The 12,419-nt window shown below is 37.3% G+C and overlaps 1 protein-coding gene across 1 annotated transcript in view; it reads right to left on the minus strand.

The window, feature by feature from the left end:
• Window positions 1–12,158, minus strand: part of sNPF-R (short neuropeptide F receptor) — a 437,511-nt gene extending 425,353 nt beyond the window's left edge. Inside the window, exon 1 of the mRNA XM_065221931.1 lies at window positions 11,821–12,158. The gene's annotated coding sequence lies outside the window, so the exon portion shown is untranslated. The remainder of the gene's footprint in view (window positions 1–11,820) is intronic.
• Window positions 12,159–12,419: the final 261 nt, after the last annotated feature.

Here is a 12,419-nt window from a genome sequence, read left to right on the forward strand (position 1 = left end):
TTTTTAATATGTCACTGGAATCCGGAACCTTCCCAAAAATATGGAAAAGCTCATTTTTAGTACCTATTTTTAAATCTGGCCGAAAATCTGACGTACGTAATTATCGTGGAATAGCCATTATCTCTTGCATTCCAAAGCTTTTCGAGGCAATTGTAAATGAAAAATTATTTCTTCAAACCAAAAATAGAATTACTGACATGCAACACGGCTTCTTTAAAGGACGTTCGACCTCGACAAATTTACTTGAATTTATAGACTATTCATTAAATGCAATGGATAATGGAAACCACGTAGAAGCTCTCTATACAGACTTTAGCAAGGCATTTGACCGAATTGACATACCAATGCTTCTTTTCAAATTGAAAAAAATTGGAATTGAGCCAGGACTCCTGAAATGGCTTGAATCATATTTAACTAACCGCCAACAAATAATTAAATTCAACGGAAAGAAATCGACCCCAATTCAAGTCACCTCAGGAGTCCCGCAAGGCTCTCATCTGGGACCTCTTCTTTTTATTCTGTACGTAAACGACATTTCCTTCATTCTCAAAAAAATAAAATTGCTAATCTATGCCGACGACATGAAGCTCTTTTTGGAAATAAAAAATGATGAAGACATCAATATATTCCAGAGTGAAATACACATATTCTACACATGGTGTAAAAAAAGCCTATTAGAACTGAATGTAAAAAAATGCAACTTAATATCATTTAGCAGAAAAAGAACACCATCAAACATTTCAATTGCATTAGGAAATCAGAATGTAGAAAAATGTGAAAGAGTCAGGGATTTAGGGATTATCTTAGACTCCAAACTAACTTTCATAGACCATTACAATACAATTATTCACAGGGCAAATAACATGCTAGGCTTTATCAAGCGCTTTTGCTATAACTTTCAGGACCCATACACAATTAAAACACTATATATTGCCTATGTGAGGTCAATACTGGAATATTGCAGCATTGTATGGTCTCCATTTTCAATCACGCACGAAGAAAGATTAGAATCAGTACAAAAGCAATTTCTATTATATGCCCTTCGTAAATTAGGTTGGACATCATTTCCTCTTCCATCATATGAAGCACGCTGCATGCTTATAAACATACAAACATTAAAAGAGCGTCGTGAATATGCAATGGTTTCGTTTGTAAACGATATCGTTTCGCAGCGCATTAACTCAGCAGAACTTTTATCAAAATTAAATTTTTATGTACCTACTCGACAACTCAGAAATCGAAATTTATTTGCCGTAACCCATCATCGCACAAATTATGCAAAATTTGGGCCATTAAATCGCATGATGGCGTCTTACAATCAATACTGCGAAACCATTGACTTTTCAATGTCTCGGCATAAACTAAAACAATATTTTAACTCCATACGGAATCATAACTCGTAGGAAGTAAAAATATAATAGCTGACAATATATTTTTTAATATTCTTAAGAAAAACAAATTTGTATATGTATTTGTACTAGTCTACATCGGTTGATGAAATAAATAAATTACTAAATTACTTTTTTCGAAAACGACAAAAATATAAAATTAATAAAATCAAGACCAACAATTGAAATGGCCTTAACTCCATTTTGTAAACAAACCTTGTAAGGCCATTTTCTCGCGCATCAAAACCTACATTTGCAAACCTTAACCACAATCGGGTAGAGGAGAATTTCCCCTACCTGTAAATTATGTTGGTTTGCCTTAACGGACTTCGGTTCGCGAGAAATTAGCCTAACAAGGTTTGTTTACAAAATGGAGTTAAGGCCATTTCAATTGTTGGCCTTGAAATAGAAGATACCGAAAAAGCGATTGTTAAAAGCCTTTGACACCGATAAGCTTGAAAACAATCTGGCAACGCTGAACCATTGTGAAGAAACCAAGAAAGAGGACGGTTTTAATGCGAGTGTCTCTTTAGCTGAGGGTTACTTAGAGTAACTCTGATTTGCTCTGATCTGCATCAGAAAAAAATCAGCCCAGTGACAGGCACGCAGGTAACGTGTTAAGCCGTGACAGCGGGCCCAGCACAATAAACGATTTGAGCCCGGGGCACCATGCCTACTGTCAAACGCTGCTGTTGATATAGGCCTTGTCATTGGCCTGGAAAAAATAAAGAATAAGGCATATCTTGCGTAATATTTGAAAAGGGCCTATAATCAACATGTAAACAAATAGGTTTTTGGTACAATTCTATAGTAGAATCCTGAGTACTGTGAACTAACCCAAAATGCTTGTGATCTGGCAGCCGAGTAAAACTGTCAAACAGGAGCCAAACATTCAAAAGAGCTCAGAAGTCACGTAGGTAGTTACTGTTTGAACCACAAGTAAAGGTGTTGCCACCTACTGAAAACAAATTAAGAATTATAATTATGAAACTGTCGAAAAATCAACCTAAGTAGATGGATAATGTAAATCATCGAGCGTGATGCTCGAAAAAGTGTTTTTATTTGATATTAATAATGCCAAAACTGGGTTCATAATCAAGAATTTAATCAAACTTTATAAGAGTTTTTTTCGCAAATTTTCTCACACACACGTCTCTTACCGATGATATGTGCTTACCTCTCAGTATGTTCAAACTTTCCTATAAACAATTAAATTGACTGCAAAGTCGCTAAACCGTAAATCAAAAAAAAAAAAAAATAATTATAAGAGTCATGTGAGCTTTGTGGGCAGATGCACTCCCATGGTGTACGTTATTTCTGGAGCAGAGGAGGAGGAGCGAAGAGTTCATTTGACAGTATGTATATACAATTTCGTGAGCTGTTTCAGCAAAACAATTTGAAACCTTTCCATTTTCAAGATGTTTTCTAGCTCACTTGAAAAATAAAATCGGCTGAGTTCGCAGTACTCAGGTAGAATCCAAAAAAAATTATGCGTCACTAGTGGCGGGAAATAGTACTAGTCGATGGTTATAAATTTATGACAGTCGGTTCAAATTTCAGAGTTTGAATGATAAATTATTTTAGAAAAAGTTCAAAATACAGCCGAAATTCGCTGGTTGGGTCAACTGACAGAAGGCTAAAATGTGTTGGGGGGCATGCGTATTAGACTGATGCAAAATTTAAAATTTCCACTCCACAGTGCTCAAACGGTTCCAAATTGGGTCCTGATTAGCCTCTCAAAGTATGAACTCATTTAGTGAGAAACTGACTTGGCACAAACCATTTGAAGTTTATATGGGAATTACTATGAAGAAAGCATAATTTCGGTTCATATCTAATTCAAAATTCACCAGTTAACTCTACTTTTAAAAATGATGGATTGTTGAAAATTTTCCCAGCTACAATTTTGTTCAAGACCACTTTTCGATCAAAAGTAAGGAACAAAAGTTATTAATGATTCAAGTCACTGATGTCTTATGATTATGCTCAATTAACTGTTCAGCAGGCAACATTGGTGTTTATGACGCGTAGAATAGAGGACAAAAATCATGGCTACTATGTCACACAGCAGAATACAGTGTTGCCAACAATACAGTTGCTTAATCTTGCCATAAGATTATCAATCTCTTAAACAATTAATAACTATTTAATTTGACGTTTGGCTGAAAAACGATTTTCTGCAAAGTTGTAGCTGATAAAAATTCCCATAAGAATAGCAATAGACTTTGTTAACAGTACAATATGTAAAAAGGCTAGAAGACAATGAACACAAAAATTTGTTTTCCCATAGTAATTTTCATATAAACTTCAAATGGTTTGTGCCAAGTCAGTTTCTCACTAAATGAGTTTAAACTTTCGGAGGCTAATCAGGACCCGATTTGAAACCGTTTGAACACTGTGGAGCGAAAATTTCAAATTTTGCATCAGTCTAATGCGTATCCTTTGTTGCGGTTAAGAAGATTGAGCAAAAAGCAATTTGGATTGAAGCAAGTTGCTTTAAACTGAGTGAAAAAAGCAAAATACGGATGTGCTTAATGTGTGTTTTATATTCCTTGTGGAATTTCAAATGAAACTCAAATGTTACGAACAAATACCGTATGTTTACATTCAATACATGGAATACGTTCAAAACGCATAGGTGGAATTTATGGTTGATTGTCAAATCTACTTTGACATGAGATTTTGACATCCAGATGCTTTTTAATTGGGTCTTGGCCCAACTAGCGAACACCCAACTAACGAGTCCCCAACGAGCCAATCTCCGCTGTAGTGCGATACGATTATTATTATAGTTGATACATGTAGAAAATTTGTCGAATAATGTAATGTTATGTTAGTTTTCATTGCCATGACATTGAAAGATTACGAGAATTGCGTTTTTGATGGACCGATATTATTTAGGTTATGTTTTTTTTATGATTACAGATTCCTATCCCAAAACCGACGTCCAAGTCAGTTTGCTGGATATACTGGATTATGTTGGAGACTCGGTTGGGTACTCCGTGCTCGTGGATTTAGAGACCTAGCATATTGTGTACCTGGGCTGCACCAGTAGATCAGCAGCAAAGCAAAAAAAGGGGAATGGGTTTGTGCTCCAAAGTTCCTATCCCGGGGAGCAGCCACATGAAATTAATCTCAAATTACCCCACGACAACAAACTTTGGGACTTATATTCAACAAAGTCTGCTTCAACAAAATGATGGGAGCATATCCACTCTGTCCCTGATCCATAAACAGTGGCAACCTTTCTCCACTGCGCGAATTTGTTGCTCCCCGAATTCGGAACTCGAAAAAGTTGAAATTTGTTCTGGTTGCATCCCAGGATAATGCAACGATCCTGCTACTACCATGAAAATGTTAAGTGGTGGAGCTTGTGCTTACGTAGTCTAAAAAATCAACAATTTTCCTGATAGCAAGCAGTGATATCATTGAAGCCATTTGTTATTTTGAAGAAGACCACTTTTCCTACAATTTTACAAGCTTTTTGATCACCAAAAACGTACAAAATAAGACAAATTTTCAATTTCAAAAGTTAAAATTCTGATGTGAGTCACGTTTGACAGCTGTTTACATTTTTATCACCCGTACGACAACAGCGCCACGGGTGGTCGGTTGGAATTCACTACACACTTATGTCGTTTTCGTTTTTGCGGTGTAGCACCGGTGTAGTGTAAGCAGGAATAAACACGAGTCTTTGACAGTTTAACATCATTTGTTTGTAAACAAAGGTGTATCCTATATCTACACCTTAAATTATTTCGGTGTACGGCAGTGTAGCACCGGTGTAGCTACACCGCAAAAACGAAAACGACATTAGTTTTTTCTATCAAGCTCGGCTGTGCAAATCTCGGTAAAAATTAGTTTCTCTGAGATCTCAGCAAAAGTGACATTTGATTGCTGAGTGTCGGATAATGCTTAGCTGCATCTCAGCAAACAAATGAAATGTTTGCTGAGATCTAAGTGAAACTTTTTTTGCCGAGATTTGCACAGCCGAGCTCGGTAGAATAAACTTAGAGTGTATAGCACCTTTTGATAGTTATCAATCGCCAGAGACGTTGATAGAGACGCGCAAAGAAAATTTCTGTCAAAACAGCGGCACGGTTTTTGAGGGATCTTTTGGCAATCTCATTGGCAACCTTGTTTCTTCGACTAGCTTCAACTCGGCTTCAAATTACTTTCGTTCAGTGCCGCAATGCTGTTGAGAAAATTTGAACGTTCGACCGTGACTGAATAAAAATGAAGTACGCGGCAATATTTTGCAAAAATAAAGCGTAGACGAGAGATGACAGTCGCTCCATGACAGTATAACTTTTGTCAAATTTTACTATTTTGCCTGCAGGGCATTCATTTTTATTACCATAAAACTAAATAACACGTTCCGATTCGAAATTGTTTTTTTATCTCTAATGAATGTTGTATTTAATTGAATCAACAATAAATAAATAAATAGCCGACATCAAATATTTCGTGAAAATAATTAAACACTTTTTTCATCATTGAGAACAATATTGTTTTCTGGTGAATTGAGCGAACAGTAATGTTTATTTACTTTGCTCGTTTGGTTCTAAGCTGGGACGGGACATGACAATCGGGTAGCGATTTCGAGCCAATTTGCTGTCAAATCCGAGCCAGTTTCTGATTGGTCGATTTGACAGTAGCAATCGTGGAATAAAAAGAAAAGAGGGATCGCATCAATCTGGTTGGCAGTGATGCCGGAATCAATGTTAACGTCAATGGCGTTGTTAATTGTTTATATTTGCGAAAGGAAAGTTGAACAATTGAGTTCACTGCGTGTTTTAAGCGATGGATATTGTTGTTTGTTTATGGGTGTTGTTATTGTGTTGAACAAAAATTATGTACAAGCTGCGAAACTGCGGTAGAAACTCCGAATAAAATCCAAATTAAAATAGAAAAAAATATTTTACATTCGTGGCATCACTGGTCAACTATGTCAAACACCACGCTCAACTTTCCGAATGGGATTCTTCGAAAACATTAAGAAGAGTGAGAAGCTCGATTGTCAAGTCCCGTCCCGGGTTCTAAGGCTGTGAACCATTTGCCGAGTTAAATTTAACTCGTGGTTAAAAGTGACATGTTCGAAAATCCCTGTGCTGTCGATCGACCGGTTTTCGAGAAGAACTCAGCTACGGTTGTCAAAATTTAACTTCTTGTCTGTCAGAAATAACCACGCTCGGATAGCAGGGTTAATCGATAACTTTCCATCTGTCAAATTTTAACCAAAAGTTAAAAAAAAATCCACCAAATGGTTCAGAGCCTAAGTAGAGATAACTGACTTCTTACACAGTTAGAAAAAAGTACCCAACGGCCAGTTCACTTTTACCTACTTTTGACTAGTTTTTCTCCTTTCCTCCTTCTAATGTTGTAAGAAACGGAGGAGCAAAACCACCCAACAAGGGTAGTAAAGTGTGGGAACCCAACGTTGAGTATAATCATATTTACCTACTGTTGGGTACAACTAGCTTACTTTTGGGTAGAAAGCGAGTGAAAAATTCCATACGAATTGCACAAAAGTAAATGAAAATTACTTTAACCCGCTTTACCTACTTTTGGGTTCTTGGACTGTAGTGCCGAGATGAGTGAAAAGAACTTAATTTTGGGTACTTTTTTCTAACCGTGTACTCTTTAATCTCTATCTCTATCTCTATCTCCATCTTACGCACTTCAAATCGGCCAATCACGAGCTGGTTCGCGTTTGACAGAAAAGTGGTTCGTTTTCACCCCCGTATAGTCCTCTCGAGCCGGGTTCGTATTGGTGCGAGTTGCGTGTGTTAGTGAGATGAAATTTTTTGTTAGCTGTGAGAATTTTTTTGTTTGCTGTAAGAACTGTCATTCTAAAGTAAACAGTCACGGTAACAGTCAAGTACCCTTTTGTGAGTAAAGGTTAACCCATTTTTGAAAAAGGTGGTTTTACTCATTAATGAGTAAATTATTTTAACAACAATGAGTTTCTGCTAACAGTAGCTAACAGTTACTACTTAATTGGCATAATGAATTACTCATTAATTAGTGGTGCCCCTTTTATTTACAATGGGTTCACTTTTACTCATAAATGGATGTTTGATTCTTACCGTGCACATGACAGTATACGCTAGTGTGTGTAAAATTATGTTATTAGTGTAGTGTTCGTGAGATCCTGCTTGGAGAACTCAATTGTCTGCTCTGGATCAACAATAGAAAAGGGCCCATCAGCATTTGTAAACAAACCGTTCCAAAGCCCTTTACTCACAAAACGGAGGCCGCCCATGCAAACCAACACTAGCATCGGATAGGGGAAACTTCTACCTACACGATGATGGTGTTGGTTTGTGTGGGCGACCTTCGATTTGTGAGTGCGAAACCGAACTTTTTGTCAGTGCGAACCTCAACCTGAGCTAGGTTTTAAAAACAAACGAGCAAACTGACGTTTGTCAGAAAACAAGCAGACCCAATCTTGATACCCGATCCAGGTTGGAACTGAATAATAAACGAATTCGCTATTAGATTTGGTTCAGCATTTGACGGTTTGTTTGGTTCTTCTTACTTCAGTCTATGTGTGTCTCTATTCAACGTCTCTGCAGAGGGCGACCCAATAGCGCCGCGGGGGCGCTCCGCCCAAGTCCGCCCAGTCCACCGGGCGGTCCGTAAGCGCGCTGCTGGAAACTCGCCCGCTGTATATGTGGGTGGTCACGACATTTCTGAACTGTTTTCTGCCAGCGACAGAACTTTTTCGCACCGACAAACCGACGATCAAATGCATTGTTTACAAAGGCTGATACGTTCCTTCAAAAAAGAAATCGAGATTTGTATTACTGCTACCAGGCTTGAACATGCTAAACCCTCTCATGTGATCCTCTGAAAGGAAAATTTATACATAGAAAAAAATAAGGAATTTTACATGACATGTAAACCAAAACTATTTTAAAAATACATCGCTTTAAACTGGGTTTTAATTTAATTTTACAGTAAACATCATGCACATTAAAAGAGCGTGATAAAACTCATAAAATTACTCGTTTATTCGATTAATTTTCTCTTGCAGTGTATTATCATAGAGGTAATTCTAAGACTAGTAGGTCCCGAAGAAACGTGCTCAACTTTTTGGCTCAGCTCTGATACTCATAGGTCTTCAGTCCCAAGCTAATCGATGCACCCCTCGAAACATAGGAAAATCCACGAACCCCTCATTTTATCAATAATCAGTTTCGGCTTGGCAGTCTGGCTATCACTCAATCAGAACAAAATAATTTTGTAATTTGTCCCTCATTTTATCTGTGAAACTTTCATAGCGTAGTGTAGTACTAGAATTTCGACTGGAATGGGGCACGTTAATCGATTTGCTTGGGACCAATAGGCTAGTCAAGTAGTGAGCCAATTTAAAATCATTAGTGGCCACCGGTTGGTATTATTCTCCTCGCGATGGAAAAACTTATCGAAGAACATCGAATTTTCAATGATAAAACCTATAAATATACATGCTCATGTAAATTTAAATCAACAAACATTGAGAAAGCTTACATGGCGGACGGACCGATTATTCTATCAGTTTTTTCTCCACCGCGTATAGCTCGAATCACTTCTTCAGTGCGGCGAATGTCGGAAAAGTGTATTGTAAGTTTTGTGCGCTCAGTTTTGGTTATGTGGAACGACAAATAGAAAATGGATGACAGACAAAATATTGATTAAAGCGGTTTTATACAAAGAGCACTTTTAGTTCGTTCAGAAAATCATAAATTTAGATATGGAAAAATAGAAAAACGATCAAAAATGCGCTCGTGGTTCCTTTTTTCTCATGACTGATCGTTTTGATATAGTGGTGGAAGTGTAGAGTATGTTCTGTGCCGTGAAGGCGGGTTATTTCGTGTGGGTGATAATTCCGCGTACTTGAAAATGAAACTATGCAAATTCGTTCAAAAAGTGAAAGCCAGCCATGTAAAATTCAAGTGACGTTTAATTTTACATGCATGTAAATTTTAAGTCGTGTAAATTTAAAAATCAATTTAATTTTACATGAAAATACATACTCTTTTTATGTGCATGGAAATTCGTGTAAAATTACAAAATAATTTTAACTGCATAATTCGAAAAAGTAGTGTAAATTTCTGTTCAATATGATGCACATAAATGGAACGGCACATATCATATACGTTTACATTATATATCATGTAAAGTTCTGACACATTTCATGCAATGTAGCAAATATTGTATACAAAAGCCCATCTTTGTAAACAACATTGTTTGCAAGTTGCTCGGTTGCGTGAAATGAAATACAAGTCTACCTGAATGAATGTTTACATCACAATTAAAATTCAGAATTTTTATCTGAGTGTGCATGACAGTAATGTCAGAACTTGGCGATCAACGTAATCCACTCAAAAATAGTGTTTTTCCACAATAAATGCAATAAGTTCGCAAGTTTGTCTATTCCAGTTATGGTTGTTTAGAGAAAATAAATGCGTTTCAGACATTTGTGAATGATTAAATGGGTTTGGGACACGACTCGAACTTTTGGTCCGCTGACTTGAACCGCAGACAGACATTCAAGCAAATACAAATTTTATCAAAAGTTTTGTGTAAATTTTCAAACCAGAATACGTTAGAAATCACTTGCTCACTAGCGCCACGTAGGTTAAAAATTGCCACAGTAAAATTGACAGACTATCATCTCATGACAAATGGATTTTGCGTGACACAATAAATGTTTGGCTCCTTTATAATGAACAAGTGTACAACAATGTTTTATTGCAAGTTTTCATACTAGACAACTGGAAAAATAAAAGTTTCGACAACTTTACAAAACATAATAATATTTTTGGCAAACCTTATATCAATTAATTAAGCTCGTTGTGGCAAATTCTTTCGAACTGCTTTACGATTTCGCTTTGTTTTACGCTTATTGTTCTCTGCTACTTTATTTTTGAATCGAACTTCTCTCAGGAAGCCTTGAATGAGAGTGTTGTAAATGAAGTCAATCAATCTAGCAAAGTAAGCCTTGCAAACTACGTTGTCAAAGTACTCGTGAGCAACATATGCTTTTAAAGGAGTTTTCACACCTATTTTGTTCTCAAACAAAAATTTCCGAAAATTTTGCTTGAATGCAGCAAATGCTATCAGCCCGATAGCGTGAAGCGTATTATTTGGGATATCAACGTTTCGTGATGAGGCCCGGCATTTTAATCTAGAAAATTAATAGTCGACACTTTCAGCTTAGCACGGCATTTTTCGTGAGGCAGTTTGGAAATCCCAATTCCTAGAACATAAACCAGCGCGTTGAGCTCCTTTCTCTGTGCAACAAAAGGAGTATCGAGGTCAAGTTCTTCAACTTCGAATGAAAGTGTGGCTACAGCTTCTTAGTAAAGTTCTTCAAGATCGTCTCCATGCAAAAGAGGCTGAAGCCCGTCGTTTTGGCAGTTTTTTTTTCCCTCATCAAATGTTTCGTTTGCAGAAGACAGCATAGCGTATTTGAAAGCACTACTGAACTGATATGCATTTGGGGCATCGTTAAACCCGCAACGTCGCCGAATCTCCGAGAAGAAATTTTCCAGGCAATCCGGACAGAACGGATTCGTACACAAGTACTTACAGTCGTATGTATTCTGTTCTCATTTTTTGAAATAACAAATCCAATACAAAAACAAACTTATGACAGGTCAATCATCTTGCGCCATCTGGTTGATTATTGCTACTTGAATATTTCATTTAAATCGACGGTTATGGAATTTTACACAATCTGAGATTTAAGCTTGAATGACTCTGCTTGAACTTTCGCTCCACTATAGACAATTTCAGCTTCCTGATGACATATTAAAAGTCTGATACTCCTAAAATCATCTTTAAGAGAAATGCAATCATGCTCTCAAATAAAATTACCCCTTAACTTTTGTTTTTTTCTTGTTTTGCGTCCCCAAAGCTAGTACAAATGTTATAATTTATCATCGCGTAACACACTTTCACCGATAATTCTTCGAAAACACCACCAATTTGAGTTTTATTTTGCACGGGCTTCGAAAACCTCAAAACGAACTTTTGTCCCTCCTAACTCTACTTCACTTCTGTCTTCAAAACCCATTGTTAAAAAAAAATGATTACTATTTTTTAGAAGTAAATATTGCAAACACTACAACTGAGCTTATTCATTTCCCATTTACATCATTGTCACCAATTGATGTTCATCACCAAAAGCACCAAACACTTAACCGAAAGAGAAAAAAAACTAACTCAAATTCAATTTCCCTCCAGCATCCCCTGGAAAACACAACTGCCGTGAGGTTGATCGGCAAACCGAGAGGAGTGATGGTCAGGTGGACGATGTGGTTTTGCTCAACCACCCACAAACACACTGGACGGTGGAGATTTGCCCGGCTTTTCCTACAGCCCACTTAGCCAAGCCGAATGAAATATACGAACAAGGGAAACAAACAAAAATTTGACCAACCTTTTTTATCGGAGGTTCCCTCCCAGTTGTTGTCCGGCCTTGGAATCCCGGGGGCTGAACTTTACCGATGTGTACGTGATGAGTAATCTCTTGATTCACTTTACCGACGTGTCTATCCTTGGCGGAGCTTATTATCCGTTTCTAGTTTCATTCAACACCGATTGATTAAATTTATATGTTTGGTACACAACACTTGTTAATAGATTTTCAAAACACACATATTAATTTAAATTTTTTTTCCACTAGCATCTTCACCATTTCACATAGTTACAACTCTTGTAAATTTAACATATTTTATTATTTAACACTCATCACGAATTAAAATCTCCGGAAACCGATCAAAGTAACCAACGTCGAGGCTAACTCCACCATGGAAACTGCCTTCAACAGCGCGTCTCGCGGGACAACGAGATAAGATTCCGATCCGACCGAGTCGCGTGCTGGGACGATACTGATATTCCAAACCGGCCGTCGTCCCTTCAGCGTGATGTGATAATCATGATATGATCCGAAAGGAGCGCGTAACTGTCGGGTACTAATTCCGCGCGCCACACCGGAATTGTACTAAAAAGAGAATCACCTATCGTTTCTCTTTCTCG

Source organism: Ochlerotatus camptorhynchus, unplaced genomic scaffold (assembly GCF_037179485.1).
Source record: "Ochlerotatus camptorhynchus isolate MF236.1 unplaced genomic scaffold, CSIRO-AGI_Acam_v1.1 ptg000150l, whole genome shotgun sequence".
NCBI lineage: Eukaryota > Metazoa > Arthropoda > Insecta > Diptera > Culicidae > Ochlerotatus > Ochlerotatus camptorhynchus.